We start from the raw sequence: 8,779 nt of genomic DNA on the forward strand, positions 1-8,779 counted from the left end.
ATGAACAAAACAATGGTTTTCTAATTGTTTAGCACTCAGTTTTCTGCCTAGCAAAGACTGTGTAGTTATACCAGTTCTCACTTTCTTTAAAAAATATATATATAGTACTTAGAATTCAGTGCATATTAATCTTTAATTCATTTCCTCCAGTTTAAAAAAAATAGTGGAAAATTTCATTTACAAAGTATATAGAATTGTATAATGAATTCTCTACCTCAATCAGTTTTGACACTTATCAACATTCTTCCATGTTGTTTAATGTATACCTCCACCCACTGTCCATGAGCTTTTCTAAGAATTTATTTTTTACTCATTTTTATTTTGGGCTGTGCTGGGTCTTTCTGGCTATGCGGGGACTTTCTCCAGCTGTAATGCGCAGGCTTCTCACGGCAGTGGCTTGTCGCGGAGCACGGGCCCTAGGGCGCCCGGGCTTCAGTAATTGCGGCCCGCGGGCTCGGTAGGTGAGGCTCGCAAGCCCCGGAGCACGGGCTTGATGGAGTTGTGGCGTTGGGGTCAGATGTTCCACGGCATATGTGAGATCTTCCCAGACTGGGGATCAAACTGGTGTCCCCTGTATCGCAAAGCGGATTCTTAACCACTGGAACATCAGAGAAGCCCTCAATTATTTTTTAAGGTAAATGTTACATATGTTTAGATGTCTAAATATTAACTGAACAATTTTGACAGTGGATACATCTGTGTAACCCATATCACAATGAAGATATAGAACACTTCCACCAGTCCAGAAAGTTCCTTCTCTCTAATCCCAGTCAATTCTTTGTCCTCTCCCTCACTCCAGGCAACCACTGTTCTGATTTTTTTTTTCAACACAGATTACTTTTACCCATACTATAATTTCATATACACGGAATCATTAAGTATGTACTCTTGTCTCATGCTTTTAATCAGCATAATGCCTGAGCTTCATCTAGCTTATTGTATATATCAGTGATTGATTCCTTTTTATTGCTGAGAAGTATTCCAGGGTAAAAATACACCATAATTTGTTTACTCATTCTCCTGTTGACAGACATTTCATTGTTTCCAGGTTTTAGGTATTATAAATAAGTTATTATGTTGTAGACATTCTTATACAAGTCTTTTTGTGGATTTGTTTTCATTTCTCTTAAATAAAACCCCGAGTTCAGGACAACACAGTCAAGGGACAGATGAATGTCTAACTTCATATGAAACTGCCAAACCTTTTTTTGAAGTGACATTATTTTATATTCCTACCAGTAACGCATGAGAGTTCTGTTTGCACATCGTAACAAATATTGTCAGCGGTCTGTTAACTCTTTGCTTTCCTAGTGGGTCTGTAGTGTGTAGTTTCTTACTGCAGAGTTTATTGGTCAGTTATGTAGCTTCCTTTGGAAAGTGTCTGTTAAGTGTTTTTGCCAATTTTTAAAATGGGTTGTTTTTTTATTCTTAAGTCATATATATGAGTGTGTATTAGTCACTCAGTCATGTCCAACTCTTTTCGGCCCCATGGCCTGTAGCTCACCGGCTCTTCTGTCCATGGAATTCTCCACACACAGAATACTGAAGTGTTGCCATTCCCTTCTCCAGGGATCTTCCCAACCCAGGGATCAAACCCAGGTCTCCCACATTGCAGGCAGATTCTTTACCATTTAAGCCACACCTATCTTGAGCCATAGAAACTCATTTTCACATTAGAGTTGTCAGATAAATGAATATTTTCTTCCAACCCATGGTTTGCCAGATTTTCAGAGTTATTCTCTTTAAATTTTGATTTTATATTACAGTTGATTTACAATGTTGTATTAGTTTCAGGTATAGCAACATAGCATCACCAACTCAATGGACATGAGCAAACTCCAGGAGACAGCAGAGAACAGGGAAGCCTGGCAGGCTGCAGTCTGTGGGGTTGCAGAGAGTCAGACGTGACTTAGCAACTGAACAACAACACAGAGCAACGTGATTCAGTGATAAATATACATGCATCCATTCTTTTCCAGTATATGTAAGTTATTACAGAATAAAGAGTTCCCTGTGCTATACAGTAAGACCTTGTTTATTATCTATTTTATATATAATAGTGTGTATATGTTAATCCCAAACTCCTAATTTATCCCTCCCCTTTAACTTTCCCCTTTGGAAACCATGTTGGTTTTCAAAGTCTATGAGTCTGTTTGTTTGTAAATAAGTTCATTTGTATCATTTTTTAGATTCCACATATAAGTGATTATCATGATATTTGTCTTTCTCTGACTTACTTCACTGGGTATGATAATTTCTCAGTCCATCAATATTACTGCAAATGGCATTGTTTCATTATTTTTTCTGGCTGAGTAATTTTCCGTTGTATACGGGTACCACATCTTCTTTATCCATTCCTCTGTCGATGGACACTTAGGTTGCTCCCATGTCTTGGCTACTGTGAATACTGCTGCTATGAACATGGATTGCATCTATCTTCTCAAATTATAGCTTTCCCTGGACAGGAACAGGATTGCTGGGTCACATTGCAACTTTTTTTAGTTTAAGGAAATTCCATACTGTTTACCATAATGGTTGCACCAATATACATTCCCACCAACAGTATAGGAGGGTTCCCTTTGCTCCACACTCTCTCTTAGCATTTATTGTTTGTAGATATTTTTGATGATGGCCATTGTGACCATGTGAGGTGATACCTCATGGTAGTTTTGATTTGCATTTCTGAATGCTCAAACTACCGCACAATTGCACTCATCTCACACACTAGTAAAGTGATGCTTAAAATTCTCCAAGCCAGGCTTCAGCAATATGTGAACCGTGAACTTCCAGATGTTCAAGCTGGTTTTCGAAAAGGCAGAGGAACCAGAGATCAAATTGCCAACATCCACTGGATCATCGAAAAAGCAAGAGAGTTCCATAAAAACATCTATTTCTGCTTCATTGACTATGCCAAAGCCTTTGACTGCATGGATCACAATAAACTATGGAAAATTCTGAAAGAGATGGGAATACCAGACCACCTGACCTGCCTATTGAGAAACCTGTATGCAGGTCAGGAAGCAACAGTTAGAACTGGACACGGAACAACAGACTGGTTCCAAATAGGAAAAGGAGTACATCAAGACTGTATATTGTCACCCTGCTTAATTAACTTATGTGCAGAGTACATCATGAGAAATGCTGAGCTGGAGGAAGCACAAGCTGGAATCAAGATTGCCGGGAGAAATATCAATAACCTCAGATATGCAGATGACACCACCCTTATGGCAGAAAGTGAAGAACAACTAAAGAGCCTCTTGATGAAAGTGAAAGAGGAGAGTGAAAAAGTTAGCTTAAAGCTCAACATTCAGAAAACTAAGATCATGGCATCCGGTCCCATCACTTGATGGCAAATAGATGGGGAAACAGTGGCTGACTTTATTTTCTGGGCTCCAAAATCACTGCAGATGGTGACTGCAACCATGAAATTAAAAGATGCTTACTCCTTGGAAGGAAAGTTATGACCAACCTAGACAGCATATTAAAAAGCAGAGACATACTTTGCCAACAAAGGTCCATCTGGTCAAGGCTATGGTTTTTCCAGTGGTCATGTATGGATGTGAGAGTTGGACTAAATAAAGCTGAGCACTGAAGAATTGATGCTTTTGAACTGTGGTGTTGGAGAAGACTCTTGAGAGTCCCTTGGACTGCAAGGAAATCCAACCAGTCCATCCTAGGGGAGATCAGTCCTGGGTGTTCATTGGAAGGACTGATGTTGAAGTTGAAACTCCAGTTCTTTGGGCACCTGATGCGAAGAGCTGACTCCTTTGAAAAGACCCTGATGCTGGGAAAGATTGGGGGCAGGAGGAGAAGGGGACGACAGATGATGAGATGGTTGGATGGCAACACCGACTCAATGGACATAGGTTTGGGTGGACTCCGGGAGTTGGTGATGGACAGGGAGGCCTGGCGTGCTGCGGTTCATGGGGTTGCAAAGAGTCGGACACAACTGAGCGACTGAACTGAACTGAACTGAATAATTAGCGATGTTAAGCATCTTTTCATGTGCTTTTTGACCGTCTCTGTTTTCTTTGAAGAAACGTCTATTTCGATCTTCGGCCCAAGGGTTACATGTTTTCTTGATATTGAGCTGCATGAGTTGTTTGTATATTTTGAAGATTAATCCCTTGTCAGTCACTTCATTTGCAAATATCTTCTCCCATTCTGTGGTTGTCTTTTCGTTTTGCTTATGGCTTCCTTGGACGTGCAAAAGTTTTTAAGTTTAATTAAGCCCCATCTGTTTGCTTTTATTTGCATTACTCTAGGATGTGGCTCCAGAAAGATACTGCTGCAGTTCACAGCAAAGAGTTTTCTGCCTATTTCCCTCTAAGAGTTTTATAGTATCCAGTCTTATATTTAGGTCATTAATCTACTTTGAGTTAATTTTTGTGTGTGGTGTTAGAGAATGTTCTAATTTCATTATTTTACATGTGGCTGTCCAGTTTTCCCAGCACTGCTTAATTTGAGACTGTCTTCTCTCTATTATATATTCTTGCTTCCTTTGTTGTAGATTAATTCATCATAGCTGCATGGGTTATTTCTGGGTTTTCTATCCTGTTCCATTAGCCTATACTTGTTTTTGTGCCAGTACTGTCTCAATGACTACAGCTTTGTAGTATAGTCTCCAGTCAGGGAGCCTGATTCTTCCAGCTGTTCTTCTTTCTCAGGAGTGCCTTGGCCATTTGGTATCTTTTGTGTTTCTATACAAATTTAAAATTTTTCTTGTTCTGGTTTTGTGAAAAATGCAAATGGTAATTTGATAGGGATTGTACTGAGTCTGTAGATTGCTTTGGGTAGTATAATCATTTTGACAATATTGATTCTTTCAATCCAAAAATATGATTTATCTTACATTTGTATTATGTTTGATTTCTTTCATCAATGTCTTATAGTTTTCAGAGTACAGGTCTTTTGTCTCCTTGGTAAGTTTGTGTGTGTGTGTGTGAGTTGCTCAGTCGTGTCCAACTCTTTGCAACCCTAGGGGTAGTCTGTAGTCCCACAGGCTCCTCTATCCATGGAATTCTCCAGGCAAGAATACTGGAGTGGGTTGCATTCCTTTCTCCAGGGGATCTTCCCAACCCAGGGATAGAACCTGGGTCTCCCACATTGCAGGCAGATTCTTTACTGTCTGAGCCCTGGGTAAGTTTATTCCTGGGCATTTTATCCTTTTTGATGTGACAGTAAATGGGATTGTTTCCATAATTTCTCTTTCTGACTTTTCATTGTTACTGTATAGAAATGAAAAAGATTTCTGTGTATTAATCCTATATCCTGCCACTTCACTTAACTCATTGATGAGCTCTAGTAATCTTCTGGTAGCATCTTTAGGATTTTCTATATATAGTTCATGCCTTCTGCAAACAGTGACAGTTTTACTTCTTTTCCAATTTGGATGCCTTTTTATTTATTTTTCATCTGATTGCCACGGCTAGTACTTTCAAAACTATGTTGAATAAAAGTAGCAAGAGTGAGCAATAAATGCTGGAGAGGGTGTGGAGAAAAGGGAACCCTCTTACCCTGTTGGTGGGAATGCAAACTAGTACAGCCACTATGGAGAACAGTGTGGAGATTTCTTAAAAAACTGGAAATAGAACTGCCATATGACCCAGCAATCCCACTTCTGGGCATACACGCAGAGGAAACCAGATCTGAAAGAGACACGTGCACCCCAATGTTCATCGCAGCACTGTTTATAATAGCTAGGACATGGAAGCAACCTAGATGCCCATCAGCAGAAGAATGGATAAGGAAACTGTGGTACATATACACCATGGAATTTTACTCAGCCATTAAAAAGAATTCATTTGAATCAGTTCTAATGAGATGGATGAAACTGGAGCCCATTATACAGAGTGAAGTAAGCCAGAAAGATAAAGACCAATACAGTATACTAACACATATATATGGAATTTAGAAAGATGGTAATGATAACCCTATATGCAAAACAGAAAAAGAGACACAGATGTACAGAACAGACTTTTGGACTCTGTGGGAGAAGGCGAGGGTGGGATGTTTTGAGAGAACAGCATCGAAACATGTATATTATCTATAGTGAAACAGATCACCAGCTCAGGTTGAATGCATGAGACAAGTGCTCGGGGCTGGTGCACTGGGAAGATCCAGAGGAATCGGGTAGAGAGGGAGGTGGGAGGGGGGATCGGGATGGGGAATACATGTAACTCCATGGCTGATTCATGTCAATGTATGGCAAAAACCACTACAATATTGTAAAGTAATTAGCCTCCAACTAATAAAAATAAATGGAAAAAAAAATAATAAAAAAGTAAAATCAAAAAAAAAAGTAGAGTGTATACCCTTGTCTTGTTCACTGTTGAATATGATTCGAGCTGTGGGTTTGTCATATACAGCCTTTATTATTTTGAGGTAGGTTCCCTCTATGCTCACTTTCTGGAGACTTTTTATCATAAATGGATGGTGAATTTTGTCAAATGCTTTTTCTGCATCGATTGAGAAAACCATGTGATTCTTTTCCTTCACTCTGTTAATGTGTTATAATACACTGACCAGTTTTCATATGTTGAACCATCCTTGGACCCCAGCAATAATCCCACTTGGTTATGGTGTGTGATCCTATTAATATGCTGTTGAATCTATTGTGTTTCTATACACTAACAATGAACTATCAGAAAGAGAAAATAGGAAAATAATACCATTTATAATTACATCCAAAGGAACTAAATACCTAGGAATATATCTAAGGAAGTAAAAGACTTGTACTTGGAAAACTATAAGATGCTAATTAAAGAAATTGAAGATGACACAAACAGAGGGAAAGATATACCATGCTCATGGATTAGAAGAATCAATATTGTTAAAATGACCATATTATCCAAGGTAATCTGCAGATTCAACACAATCCCTATCAAAATACCACAGTATTTTTCATACAACTAGAACAGTATTCTTGCCTGGAGAATCCCAGGGACAGAGGAGCCTGGTGGGCTGCCGTCTATGGGGTCTCACAGAGTCAGACACGACTGATGCAACTTAGCAGCAGCAGCAGCAAAACAGGAAATACTTCTAAAATCTGTACAGAAACACAAGAAACAGTAGCCAAAACAATCTTGAGAAAGAAGAACAGAGCTAAAGTTATCATGCTGCCTGATTTCAAACTATACTACAGAAGCTATACTAATCTGAACAGTAATGGCACTGGCACAGAAACAGACACACAGATTAATGGAACAGAATAGAGCCCAGATAAACTTCCAAACTCATTCTATGAGGCCACCATCACCCTAATTCCAAAACCAGACAAAGATGCCACAAAAAAAGAAAACTACAGGCCAATATCACTGATGAACATAGATGCAAAAATCCTTAACAAAATTCTAGCAAACAGAATCCAACAACATATTAAAAAAAATCATACACCATGACCAAGTGGGCTTTATCCCAGGAATGCAAGGATTCTTTAATATCTGCAAATCAATCAATGTAATACACCACATTAACAAATTGAAAGATAAAAACCATATGATTATCCCAATAGATGCAGAGAAAGCCTTTGACAAAATTCAACACTCATTTATGATTAAAACTCTCCAGAAAGCAGGAATAGAAGGAACATACCTCAACATAATAAAAGCTATATATATGACAAACCCACAGCAAGCATTACCCTCAATGGTGAAAAATTGAAAGCATTTCCCCTGAAATCAGGAACAAGACAAGGGTGCCCACTCTCACCACTACTATTCAACATAGTTTTGGCCACAGCAATCAGAGCAGAAAAAGGAGTAAAAGGAATCCAGATAGGAAAAGAAGAAGTGAAACTCTCGCTGTTTGCAGATGACATGATCCTCTACATAGAAAACCCTAAAGACTCTTCCAGAAAATTACTAGAGCTAATCAATGAATATAGTAAAGTTGCAGGATATAAAATTAACACACAGAAATCCCTTGCATTCCTATATACTAACAATGAGAAAACAGAGAAATTTAGGAAACAATACCATTCACCATTGCAACAAAAAGAATAAAATACTTAGGAGTATATCTACCTAAAGAAACAAAAGTCCTATACATAGAAAACTATAAAACACTGATGAAAGAAATCAAAGAGGACACAAACAGATGGAGAAACATACCGTGTTCATGGATTGGAAGAATCAATATTGTCAAAATGGCTATACTACCCAAAGCAATCTATAGATTCAATGCAATCCCTATCAAGCTACCAATGGTATTTTTCACAGAACTAGAACAAATAATTTCACAATTTGTATGGAAGTACAAAAAACCTCGAATAGCCAAAGTAATCTTGAGAAAGAAGAATGGAACTGGAGGAATCAACCTGCCTGACTTCAGGCTCTACTACAAAGCCACAGTCATCAAGACAGTATGGTACTGGCACAAAGACAGAAATATAGATCAATGGAACAGAATAGAAAGCCCAGAGATAAATCCACGAACCTATGGACACCTTATCTTTGACAAAGGAGGCAAGGATATACAATGGAAAAAAGACAACCTCTTTAACAAGTGGTGCTGGGAAAACTGGTCAACCACTTGCAAAAGAATGAAACTAGAACACTTTCTAACACCATACACAAAAATAAACTCAAAATGGATTAAAGATCTAAATGTAAGACCAGAAACTATAAAACTCCTAGAGGAGAACATAGGAAAAACACTCTCTGACATAAATCACAGCAGGATCCTCTATGACCCACCTCCCAGAATATTGGAAATAAAAGCAAAAATAAACAAATGGGACCTAATGAAACTTAAAAGCTTTTGCACTACAAAGGAAACT

The sequence above is a fragment of the Dama dama genome, chromosome 3 (assembly GCF_033118175.1).
Source record: "Dama dama isolate Ldn47 chromosome 3, ASM3311817v1, whole genome shotgun sequence".
Classification (NCBI taxonomy): Eukaryota; Metazoa; Chordata; class Mammalia; order Artiodactyla; family Cervidae; genus Dama; species Dama dama.